Raw genomic sequence first — 8,926 nt, forward strand, 5'->3', positions numbered from 1 at the left:
AAAGAGAGAAAAGAAAAAGAAATTTAAAAAGAAAAAAAACAGTAAATATTTTAAGTCACCTGAGTATGAAATTAAAACATTCTCCCTCCCCACTCCATCCCTCAAATAATCTGGATGCACAGTGTATTGACTTGCAAAAAAAAAAAAAAAAAAAAAAAAAAAAAAAAAAAAAAAAAAAAAGATTGACCTTTTAGATTCAGTTTGATAATTATAATAATAAAACATGTTGCTTTTTAAAAATTTTTCCAATTAGTGTGCTTAATATATAACTTCTCAATGAAGATTTAGAAAATAGGGTAGTATGGGCAGATCCTGAGCACAGCCGACCTATCTCTTTAACCAGCCTTCCCCTTTGGTGCTTATGTGTGCCCATACAGTCTTTTGGAGCACAGTCCCAAATTGTGGCAATGTCCCAAATCACAGGATTAATGTGTCTACTAACAGACCTCTTCTGCCTCCAGAATGAAGAACTCCTTGCTAATTTCTCTTCAAGACACCAGCTTAATTGCATTTTAAACAAATGGGCTGCTTTGCTGGCCAACTTTTAAATGAGATAACAGCAATGTTCACTCTCCAGCAGTGATGAGTGCCTTGCAGTTGATTCAAAACTCTGTTCAATAACAGGTTTAATCTCACACCAGCAGATTTACTGCAGTATAAACTGCCACTGAGCTCATAATTAGTAAAACAAAAAAAAAATAAAAACCCAACCTACTAAATATTATTTTCCAAAGCAGCAGGCTATGTTTTAGTGGAAATTTTCAGTCCTGTTCTTTGTGTGTTTTATTGATTTTATGTATGATATTGGGAATTCATGCTATGATTTAAGATAATGGTCTATATCGATCACGTAAGCAGTTGCTTAGCTCTCTGGTAACAAACCGATGCTTCCATTCACAGAATATGTGAGACAGACAGTTGGAGAAACTACAATGGTTATCATCTTAATGTTCTCTCCCTCACCCCTCCTCCTCCTTCTTCTGATTCTCCTCTCTCTCTCTCTCTCTCTCTCTCTCTCTCTCTCTCTCTCTTCAAAAACATATTCATTGCTGGAAAACAATAACAGAAAACATTTGTGCTGCTGATACACTCTTTTTATAATTTTCTTTGTTGCTGCTATTAACGACCAATTGTGATTCAGTAAAAACCCTGCTCAACTACCAGATGTTACCGAGTATATCTTTGTTTGTAGCATCAAAACAAATATTAATGAGATAATTGAAATGATTACAGAAAAAAGGTGGCTTCACATCCATTTATTTTTGAATGTATGGGGTTTTGTTCTCTTGAAATATCTGATTTCAGCTGTGTTCTATTAAGCTGCAGGGGCCATTACTTTTAGGAGAAGTATGGCCTTATATAACTAGGTGTAAAGACCCATGATACCAATTTCCAAGAAGGCTTATGGGTAAATATCAATGAGTGAGAGCTTACATGCAAATTTAGATAAAAGCAACATTCAATCTGATTCAGATGCAAAAATAAAAGCCAAACAAATGCACCTTGACTGTCTGTACAGCTGTAACCAGATGCAAACTAACAGCATTGCAGAGTTATTTTCACTGTTGATGTCTTTATGAAAATGCATATAAAGAAGTTATTAATAAATAACTTGTGATACCCAGATCTTTGTCATCGACATTTTCCAAGTGGAAATGATTTGTCTCTAATCCAAGCAAGCTCACCTTCTATCACTTACACATGTAAGAATGGGCATGTAGGGTGACTTTTATTTCTGGCATTAACCTTTGGATAATGAGTATTCCATTGGATGGAATGAGAGGCATCTAATGGGACTGCTGTGCTGATGATTTTTTTTAAACCCCCCAAGCAAATTAAACTTTAATGAATCAGACATCATAATCTTCTCAGACAATAGAAGATTTTTCTTAAAAAGAAATAACAACAAAATAAACATGATTTTACAAAGAAAAGCATTTGACTCTCTGAGTCTATTAAATTATCATGGAAAGGAAAATCTTTATCTTGATTGAAGCCCTTGCAGTATTCTGTCCATAGTTAGAAGTAAAATGGAAACAGCTGCAAATCTCCAACTCCGCCACTAACCTAATGGCAGAGATCTCATGTCTTGAGATTTGTTTGTTTGTTTTGATATAGCTATTTATCATATAGAGATAATACCCTAATTCCCTGGAAGCATGAGTGCTTCCATTTTGGTATAGATTTCTTTTTATTCATTCATTAGCAGGTGGCAGAGGGTTAAAAGGGGAGGGAAAAACTATAGGAATATTCCCCATTATTCTTCCATTTCCAATTTCTATGTTACCAAATTTTCTAATATAATGATATCTGTGTTTGCATATTGCACATACACACATGTATAAGTCAATATCTTTAGAATTTCCAAATGCCTTTTCAATCTATTATCCAAATTTGTGTGTTGTGTATAGTATGCTGTATTCTAGCATGGCATGGTACATTTGATAATACCTGAGTCAAAAGATTTGAGTTTCAAGTGTTGCCCTTGACACATTTGGGACTTGTAATTTGGAGCAAGTCATTTATATATCAGTACCCTAGGCAGCCTTTAAAGATCAAAACTGGAAGGACAGTTCCCAGATCTGCTCTGTTGTAGGGAATTCCCATATTCTATTTGACTCTCTATAGTTAAGAAATCAAAGATCTGGACCAAAAAATGGTTGAAGCAAACTAAACATGAAACTAGACATGTGCTAGTATTTAAAACTCTGGGGGTATTTTCTCTCATCATCAAATTAGTGTAAGGTCTATATTATTTTTGAATCTCTACTGAGAAATCTTTTAAATTCTTCTGCAAAAACAAAACAAAACAAAATATTCACTGCTGAAACTAATTTGTGAAAGGATTCAAATCAAATACTTTGGCTTTTGGTGGATTGTGAGAGAAAGCCTAAACATATTTTTAGATTAATCAAAAAGACTAAATTCACTATTTTCTTCTCTTCCCTTGCATTCCAATAATCTCTAACTTTTCTTGATAACTTTTCTTCTTCCCTCATGTGTTTGTCAAAAATATTCCCCTCCATCCCCTCTATGATCCAATATATTTACTTTTGCTTGAGTAGGAAGCATTGCATCATTTCATGTAGGTTTCTCCATAAATCTCTTTATTTACCACTTTTTATCACAGTAATATTTGGTTAGCTACTCCCCAGCTTATGGGTCTCTACTTTCACTTCAATTCTTTGTTATTCACAAAGTCTCTTGCTATAAATATTTTTGTGTCTGTGAGGACCTCTTGTCAGTCCTATCTTTGACTTTTAAGCCTATTTATGGAATCTCTACGTTAAAGACTCATTTTGATAAATGATAAAATGATAAAAAACATTTCAATTGCATAATTCCAAATTGCTTTCCAAAAAAGGTTATACTGATTTTTAGCTTCACCTCAAATATATTAATGAATTTATTTTCCCACAGCTCCTCCAATGCTGACTATTCCCATCTTTCATCATCTTTGCCAATTCCAAAGATGTGATGTGAAACTTCAGGGTTATTCTGATATATATTTCTCTTACTATTATTGATTTGGATTATTTTTTTATGTAGTTTAGGTAATTTGCAAATTTTTGGAGAACTATTTCTTCCTGTCCTTTAAAGACTAATCTAATAGAGAACGGCTTCTGGTTTAATACAAGATATTCCAAAAAATATTTCTGCAATTTTAAAGTCCAATAGACAAACTGGGGCAATAGATAGTGCAATGGATAAAATGCCTAGTATGAGTTCAGGAAGACCTTAGTTAAAATTTATCCTCAGATACTTACTGGGTGTATACCCCTGGGCAAGTCACTTAATCATATTTTCCTCAATTTTCTCATCTATAAAAAGAGTTGGAGAAGGAAATGGAAAGCTACTCCAGCATCTCTGCTGGGAAAACCTCAGATGGGGTCACAAAGAGTTGGACATAACCAAAACAACTGAAGAACAACAATTATCAAAGATAGAAAAATTTCCCATTTGAATGATTATGTTTGTATAGGGATTTTCAGTTTCATGTAACATATATATATATATATCTGTATATATATATATATATATATATAGTAAAATTACAGAGAAAAAAAGATGGTTCAAAAGAAGAGACAGGAAAAGTTACCTTTACCTTACCTCTTTGCATAGGTAAGAGAACCACATGTTTTATGGATAACACATCTTTAGAATTTTTCAATAGATTTATTTTACTTTTAAAATGGTATCATATTGAATGAAGGAAGAGGAGAAGGATACTAAAAGTAAATGTGGTCATAAGAAAGCATTATAAATTAGAATCTTTAAAAAAAAAATTCTGGTATTAAATAATCCCAAGAGAGATAGAGTCCAAATTACCTATTTGTGGTAGGGCTTTTATTTGATTTTGTTCAGAACAATAGTTATTTTTCATCTACTTTGTTTTTCCTATGCAGATTATTAGTATAATTACAATAATTACTAATCACACTGAAATATAGTTTGGGAGCTTGATCCACTCAATACAACACTGTCCATAAACAAGGGTTTCAGGGGGATTTATACGATAGAATCTGAGCTTCTGGAGGGTAGGAACTGTTCCATCTTTATTTGTTTTTCTCGGGAGGGCCTAACTTAATTGCTTCCTCTCCTTTTACCCTCCCTTCTTCATGGAGGCTTTTTTAGTGTCTTTTTTTTTTTTATCTTAAGAAACTTCTTTAAAAAAAAATTCTAAAAAATGGGGCAGCTAGGTGGTGCAGTAGATAGAGCACCAGTCCTGAAGTCAGGAGGACCTGAGTTCAAATATGGCCTCAGACACTTAAAACTTCGTAGCTGTGTAACTCTGGGCAAGTCCCTTAACTCCAATGGCCTCAGAAAAAACGAACAAACAAAAAAACTTCTTTTTCTGAATTCCTATTGAAATTTCAATCAGTTCTACAATTGGATAGCTAATTATTACCAACTCTTCCCTATATGTTAGACAGTAATGATCTTGTGTCATAAGCATGGCTTGTAGCATAGAGATGATTTCTGTTCATGTTTCATTTGAACTAGTTAGTCTTCAAGGATCCCTTCTAAGCCTCTTATTCTGTGAATTCATAGTAGCTAACATTTGCATAGTACTTTAATTTTTTGAAGCACTTCACACATGTTATCTATTTTATCTTCATAATATGTGAAGGTGAGGGAACTGAGGCAGATGGAAATTAAATGACTTGCCCAGGGTCAAACAACTCTGTAGCTGTCTAGACCCAGATTTTAATTAGTCTTTCTGACTCCAGGTTAAGTGCTCTATCTACGAATATCTAGGAATTTATTTTAATACTATCCCAACATAAATATCTGGACAAGAAGATGAAGAATATGTATGAGGAACAGGCAGTCAGGGAAGGATGGGTAAATCATGTCATTAATCTAGAACTAAAGCCTCAAGCCAAATTGTAAATACTATGAATTATGGGAGAAATTTTAGTCTGATGATAGGTTTAGTGTATTTTTTACATTAGTACAATTTTGTGGGAGGGCAGCTTTGTGGCACAGGGCATTTTGTGCAAGGCCTGGGGTCAGGAAGATCTCTTTCTGAGTTCATATCTGCCTTCAGACACTTTTCTAGCTTTGTGACTCTAATCAAGTCATTTTACCTTATTTATCTCAATTTCCTCATCTGTAAAATGAGCTGTAGAAGGAAATGGAAAGCCATTCCAATATCTTTGCCCCAAACCCACCAAATAGTGTCATAAAAAGTTAAACATGACTGAACAGCTACAACAGTAAAACTTTGGAGTAAAAATAAAGTGGAGTGAAAGGAACTTAGGGGAGATGATTCAATCTTTTTCATAAAGGATATTTTCTTCCTTAATCAATTCATTAAGTTCACTACTAAACAATAACACTCTTTAAATTAAACACAACACACACATACACAATATGAAATAACACATGAATTTAAACATGTGTGCTTTTAAGCCTCAAGATTTCAAAATACCTAATACTATATTTTACAAGAACCTAGAGAATTTCCTGAGTCCTGTTAATATCACCATCTTCATCTGGGAAACAGATGCAAATGGTGCTTTTTGTCTGCTTTTTTGGTTAAGGATCTCCTCCTGTTACACATAAAGGGAACATTTTCCTGAGGATACTTCCATCTCATGAACACAGGCTATGCTCTCAGGAATTGGCTCCTTCTCTGATTCGTCCTCTATTGCAAAAGTTTAAGGTCCTTTATGTCCTGCTTCCAATCCTCTGCTGGACCCATGAAAGTATCTTAGGAAACGAAGCCTTCAAAAGTTCTCAATATTTGTTCCCTTCCTCTCCACATCCAAATAAGCCTTCACTGAATCAAATTAACTGTGACAGCCATTCATAGAGTCTGCCTTCTTATGCAATTCAGTTTTCTACAATCCAAACCAAGAATGGCTCAGGGATAGTTCAGATTCTCCAAGCCCACTCGTTTGGAATTGTAGTGAACTCCAGGGAGTAGAGATTGAGCCATCATTAAAAAGAACATTCATTTCAGCTGGCATTACTAATCATTTGTCAATTTTTGCCAGCTTACCTATAAACTAGTAGCTATAGGGTAGCTTGTGGATAGGAGGTAAAACAAAATAACAAAGAGAACTTAGTTCATTAGTCATGGTCATTTCCAAGATTACACACAAAAAAAGATGCTTATTCAAATTCTTCTTAATGATTCTGATGAGGTATTACAAATAGAAGGAAGACCTGTATTCCATTTCTGTGTCTCATGAAGATTGACCCAGTCACCCCTTGTCAGTGCGCTAGGGACCATTCTAAAATGTGTATATGCATGATATGAATGAATGAATGCCAGAAGAAAGAGCCTTTAATAAAAAATTACTTTGATTATACACAGCTCTGTGATATCTATGTCTCTTCATATATGTATATAAATCTATTTATATATATATATTTACAGATCTGTCTCAGTATATTGACAGAAAGAGACAGAGAGGGTGTGTGTATGAGTATGTATCTTTTTGCCATTCCACTTAGTGCTGCCATTGCTCTCATGGGACCCTCCCAACTGAACTAAATAATAACAACAAAAAGAATGTAATAGGTTATATTTTAGCAGACATTAAATAATTTGCTATTAGCATGACTGTTTTCCCTGAATCAGCTGTTGTAGTCAAATAATTGACTCATCATGGCTAAAATCAGAATTAATAAAATAGCAACAGCCATAATAAAAGCACAAACAAGAAGAAAGGATAATAATCATTAAATGCTACATAGCATACAATCAAATTGAACTACCCCCAAGTTATCTTTAAAGATATTAGAAAATTCAAATGCAAATGGTTAGGAGAAATGACATTGTCATCTGATATTTAACCAATATTAATTTCCAAGAAAACAAACAAAAGAAAAGGAGTCAGAAAGCACTTTAGTAAATAACACCATCACCACCACCATCATCATCATAATAAAACTATTTATATAGTCCTCAGTATGGGTTAGGCAATGTGTTAAACACTCTATTATCTCATTTGATGTTCACAACAACCCTAGGAGGTGGGTGCTATTGTTCTTCACATTTTATAGATCAGGAAACTAAGATATAAGAGAGATTAAATGACTTCTCCAAGGTTACATAGTTGGTAAATATTTGAGGTTGGATTTGAATTCAGATCCTCCCGACTCTGGACCTAGTAGCTCTATCTCCTGTATTTGCAAAACAGAAATAGAATACAAACAAAGAACTGCCAGTTGGAAACATAAACTTGTTTATAAAAATCTTAGTAAGTGGTGATACAGTTATGAGGACAAAACAGTACTAAAGGAATAGGGGGAAATCTTTGATTTTATTAATACTAAAAAAAAAGGATTTGACTAAGAGAAAATAATCACCAATTTTGATGTAATATCATTATGAGAATCATCATACATATCATGACGGGAGTATGAATGTGGCATAAACAAGCTTTTGTAAGTGATATTCAACAATGGACCACATTTTTACAATTTCATAGTTAATAGAAAAATGTAAAAAATGTTTGTTATTTGTTAAGAAAAATCGCTTCTCTTAGGAAAACAAAATATTTCTGTGCTAGGATCTTTATCATTCAAAATTCAATGGAAGAGATAATCACATTGATAAACCTTTTATACAACCCTCCAATAATAGACATCAGAAAAGGTATATAACAGGGAAAGTCAGCCCATTGAAGATGGTGATCGTCTTGATTATGTATTTCTAGTGCAGAGTCCTGGTGGAGGGAGAATTTTCAATAAAAAGTTAAGTCTTCTACATGTTCCATTTTGTAGATAACATTGTGTTGACCAGGTCAAGCACAAAAGTAGTGCAAAATCTCCAAGAAGATATATGTGATCACACAAAGGATCATGACCTGCCCATCCACACAGAAAAGATAAGTGATTAAGGCACACCTGTTTCCCAGATTTAAAAATACATTTGATAAAATGAAGCTAGGTGGTGCAGTGGATAGGGCACCAGTCCTGAAGTCAGGAGGACCTGAGTTCACATCTGGCCTCAGACACTTAATGCTTCCTAGCTGTGTGACCCTGGGCAAATCACTTAACCCCTATTGCCTCAGGGGGAAAAATACATTTGACTAGACAACTAAGCAAACCTGTCTAACACAATGCATATGTGGACTACAGATAACCAACAGGTTATATCAGCTCAAACAGAAGCAGATAAACAGATTTTCTGACCCCAAGAGTCCCAAGATAGCAGCAGTTCATCTTTTTTATTACAAACATTTTATTAGCATTGTTAAATGGCAACCAGTATGGAAAATCTAAATGTTTAAAATTGGTTACCACACAAAAGGCCATGGAGAAAGGCTGGAACATAATCCAACAAGGGATTCTAGGTAGATCTATAGCAAAGATGTTATCAAAGAATTGTATAATAGGAGGGTAAGAGAGGTTAGTCATAGGGCAAAGGCAAAGCATGACAAGAAGACATCCAAGGCTGTTGGATAAT

The sequence above is a fragment of the Sarcophilus harrisii genome, chromosome 4 (genome assembly GCF_902635505.1).
Source record: "Sarcophilus harrisii chromosome 4, mSarHar1.11, whole genome shotgun sequence".
NCBI lineage: Eukaryota > Metazoa > Chordata > Mammalia > Dasyuromorphia > Dasyuridae > Sarcophilus > Sarcophilus harrisii.